Below are 5,174 nucleotides of genomic sequence, written 5' to 3'. Positions count from 1 at the left end.
AAATTTACTTTGACTTGTATTTCATTGCAGACAATATGAACAAAAAATATTTCATGTTTTGTCTGGTCAACTTCATGTCATTTGTAAATATGCATCCTTTCCTGTCATTCAGACCTGCAACACATTTCAAAAAAAGTTGGGACAGTAAAGCATTTACCACTTTGTAATGTTGCCATTCCTTTTCACAACACTTAAAAGACGTTTAGGGACTGAAGACACCAAGTGATGAAGTGTTTCAGGTGTAATTTTGTCCCATTCTTCCTGCAAATAAGTCTTAAGGTGGGCAACAGTACGGGGTCTTCGTTGTTGCATTTTGCGCTTCAAAATGCGCCACACATTCTCTATTGGAGACAGGTCGGGACTGTAGGCAGGCCAGTCAAGTACCCGTACCCTCTTCCTCCGCAGACAGGACTGCAGAATGTGGTTTTGCATTGTCTTGTTGAAATATGCATGGACGTCCCTGGAAAATATGTCTTCTTGAAGGCAGCATATTATGCTCCAGAATCTCTATGTACTTTTCAGCATTAATGGTGCCTTCACAGAAGTGCAAGTTACCTTTGCCAAGGGCACTGACACAACCCCATACCATGACAGACCCTGGCTTTTGGACTTGTTGCTGGTAACAGTCTGGATGATCCTTTTCTTCTTTGGTCCGGAGCACACCGTGTCCATTCCTCCCAAAAAATACCTGAAATACTGATTCATCTGACCACAGTACACGTTTCCACTGTGTGATGGTCCATCCCAGATGCCTCAGAGCCCAGAGAAGTCGACGGCGCTTCTGGACACTGTTAACATAGGGCTTCCTTTTGGCACAGTACAGTTTAACTGGCATTTGTGGATGTAACTACGTATTGTGGTACTTGACAAAGGTTTGCCAAAGTAGTCCTGAGCCCATGTGGTGATATCGCTTCTAGATGATGACGATTCTTGATGCAGTGCCGCCTGAGGGATCGGAGATCACGGTTGTTCAGCTTAGGCTTGCGCTCTTGTCCTTTACGCACTGAAATTCCTCCAGATTCCTTGAATCTTTTAATTATGTTATGCACTGTTGAATGTGAAATATCCAAATCTCTTCCTATCTTTCTTTGAGGAACATTGTTTTTAAACATTTCAATAGTTTTCTCACGTATTTGTTGGCAAACTGGCGATCCTCGGCCCATCTTTGCTCCTAAAGGATTAGACCTTTCTTGGATGCTGCTTTTGTACCAAATCATAATTACAATAACCTGTTGACATCACCTGTTTCAAATCACATCATTATTTAACCATTTTACCTCATTACTAGCCCTAAATTGCTCCTGTCCCAACTTTTTTTGAAATGTGTTGCAGGTCTGAATGACTGGAAAGGATGCATATTTACAAATGACATGAAGTTGACCAGACAAAACATGAAATATTTTGTGTTCATATTGTCTGCAATGAAATACAAGTCAAAGTAAATTTAGAAATCACTTTTTTTTTTTTTTTTTGCGTTTTCCATACTGTCCCAACTTTTTCTGATTTGGGGTTGTAGGTTTGGTGGCTTGAGTGTGTGGAAATGTCGTTTCATGTAGGAAATGTGTGTAGCTTTCATTTTGATTTTAAAATGTATGTTTATAGCCTTATCTGTGACCTGTGTATTAGATAAATTGCAGTTACTGTTAGAGGGGACGGAACTTAACGTGTCTTTTCTCATCATCCTTCAGCTTTGTGTGTATGTGTGTGTGTGTGTATGTGTGTGTGTCAGCATATGTGCTTTATGAAACCAATTTTCTATGTCACTGATTCTTGAGATAAGGGACAAAACATGTCCCACACACAAAAGCCCTATTTATGTTAAAAAGTAAGAATGTCAACACAATAAAAAATACTTGAAGGTGAACTATGTAATGTTTTTGCAGTAAAATATCCAAAAAACACAAGGCCAGTGTTATATATTTTGTTCTGTTGAGTACTTAGAATATCCCAAATGTTTCCAACTATTTCCAAGTAAATCGTGAGAAATTGCTATTTTAACCAAGGAACCGGGATGTGTGAGCTATGCGATTGAGGGAGTCAAACATATTCATATTATATTATGAGTTATATTCATTCAGACTGATATATTTTTAAATGTGCATTTCTTTTAATTTTGATGATTATAAAATTCCAAATTCAGTATCTCAGAAAATTAGAATATTACTTAAGACCAATACAGAAAGGATTTTTTATAAATCTTGGCCATCTGAAAAGTATGAGCATGTATAGCACTCAATACTTAGTTGGGGTTCCTTTTGCCTGAATTACTGCAGCAATGCGGCGTGGCATGAGGAGATCAGTCTGTGGCACTGCTCAGGTGTTATGAGAGCCCAGGTTGCTCTGATAGTGGCCTTCAGCTCTTCTGCATTGTTGGGTCTGGCATATCACATCTTCCTCTTCACAATACCCCATAGATTTTCTATGGGGTTAAGGTTAGGCGAGTTTGCTGGCCAATTAAATTTGCATCTCCATAAAGTTGGTCAGCAGCAGGAAGCATGAAGTGCTCTAAAACTTCCTGGTATACGGCTGCATTAACCTCTGACCTCAGAAAACCCAGTGGACCAACACCAGCAGATGACATGGCACCCCAAACCATCACTGACTGTGGAAACTACACTGGACCTCAAGCAACGTGGATTGTGTGCCTCTCCTCTCATCCTCCAGACTCTGGGACCCTGGTTTCCAAAGGAAATGCAAAATTTACTTTCATCAGAGAACAAAACTTTGGACCACTCAGCAGCAGTCCAGTCCTTTTTGTCTTTAGCCCAGGTGAGATGCTTCTGACGCTGTCTGTTGTTCAAGAGTGGCTTGACACAAGGAATGCGACAGCTGAAACCCATGTCTTGCGTACGTCTGTGCGTAGTGGCTCTTTAAGCACTTTTTTTTGTGAAACTCCCCCACATTTTTTGAGTGGGTTTTGTTTCACAATCCTCTCCAGGGTGTGGTTATCCCTCTTGCTTGTACACTTTTTTCTAGCACATCTTTTCCTTCCCTTCGCCTCTCTATTAATGTGCTTGGACACAGAGCTCTGTGAACAGCCAGCCTCTTTTGCAATGACATTTTGTGTCTTGCCCTCCTTGTGCAAGGTGTCAATGGTCGTCTTTTGGACAACTGTCAAGTCAGCAGTCTTCCCCATGATTGTGTCGCCTACAGAACTAGACTGAGAGACCATTTAAAGGCCTTTGCAGGTGTTTTGAGTTAATTAGCTGATTAGAGTGTGTCTTCAATATTGAACCTTTTCACAATATTCTAATTTTCTGAGATACTGAATTTGGGATTTTCCTTAGTTGTCAGTTATAATCATCAAAATTAAAAGAAATAAACATTTGAAATATATCAGTCTGTGTGTAATGAATGAATATAATATACAAGTTTCACTTTTTGAATGGAAATAGTGAAATAAATCAACTTTTTGATGATATTCTAATTATATGACCAGCACCTGTAATTTAACCTGTCCTCAGCATGAGGTCACAATGTAAAATGCAGCAAATAAAAAAAAATTTCCAGTTACATTACAAGGCAGACATCTTTAAGATATCAAACAATACAGGACCACGGACAGCAGCCGGGTCGTTGCTAGTGAAAGCTTTCGGGCAGAAAGCAGCTGAATGTACGTGGGCGCTGCAAATAGAACACAACAGACTTCTATGGCCGCCGAAATGCCGAACTAACAGTTCAGTATCAGTGATGGACCAGTCGAGTCTTGAATTGTAGAGTGTGAGACAGGAAGCGGATTTAGCAGAGAAGGATTTATGATACTCATAGAATAAAGTACCTTTGATTAAAGTCTGCCATCATTGATAGATAGAGGTCTAACTCTTCCCTCCTGGAAAAACTTGACATAGGGTGTCCCTGTAAATGCTAAAAGCGATGACAAACTCGCCAAATGATAGATTGCGTTGCAAACGTGGATCTGAAGTTTTAAGTAGAACTGCCACGTCACCGCAGTCCACCATTTTCCTGTCGGCAGCGGGCGAGGGGAGAAGTAAAGAAGCCAAATTGATGCCCTTACCTTGAATAATATTAGACCTAAGATGTGGAGATACTGTAGTGGCGGCGGGTGGAACAAAACGCCTACCGAAAGCTTGAGCTGGTGTTGACGTGGAGAGCTTAAACAGGACGATGACGTGACGATTGAGTGACGTGACGATTGAGTCTTCCTGGCAGAACTTGCGCTGGCTTCATTTACGAGCACTATGGATAGTTACGACACAACATGCCGCAACGAGCGATCACGCTGCACAGCACAGCAGACCGGCAGACACCTGTGCGCGTCTCATACGATGCATGCGTCTGCTCTATACAAACATGCTTGCCACAAAATTGAGAAAGAGTAAGATACTACACCCAATCGGCATCAGAATGCATAACCATATACATATCACTGTGATGAATGCTGATGTAGTGATGACGCCAGAATGGTGATGAAGATCACAGCCGTGTCTTTGATAACATGCCCAGATAGTCCTCCATGAAGTGATTGTTCTGAACCTGACGTGAGATTTTGCTCTTGTTAGTGAAGGCACTTGCGTCTGTTGCCGCGGCAGCCCAGTGAACAGAATGATAGGCTGACATAGACTTAGAACGCCACTGTATGCACATTATTAACTTTATAATCGGACCAGCGACCGCTACTGAACGTCCGGATTGTCAACTGCTGAAGCGACAGTAACTGCGAACTCAGACATGAGTAATTACTACCTTTTGATGCTACAGAAAAGGATATGATTGGATAGATGAGCAGGTAATTAGTGACGTAACGATTGAGTCTTCCTGGCAGAACTTGCGCTAGCTTCATTTTCTGTCCACATGTGAAATATGTGCCAAATACAATGTTAGAAAGGGAACAGCGACACCAATTGGCCACATACCAGTGCCAGAAGGACCTTTTTTTTTCACACCTGAAAGTCTGCACCAAGGTCCGAACCGAAGTTCACGTTTTGATACATTCGGTTAGTTTTGGTTTGGTTTCACATTGCAATTATGCGAGCGCACTAAAGAACTTTACATGACACACTTACGTCCACTCGTCATCATCTATGTGGGCGGCATCTGGACATTGTTTCTCAATACCAAGTATGCGAACTTCTGACTTGCGTCCTTGGTAGTTCAGACTTGCAAGTTCGACTCGGGAGAACGAACTCCAGAGGACGGGAGGAATCGCCATCAAT

The sequence above is a fragment of the Gobio gobio genome, assembly GCF_949357685.1.
Source record: "Gobio gobio genome assembly, chromosome: 1".
Taxonomy (NCBI): domain Eukaryota; kingdom Metazoa; phylum Chordata; class Actinopteri; order Cypriniformes; family Gobionidae; genus Gobio; species Gobio gobio.
This window is presented reverse-complemented; position numbering follows the sequence as displayed.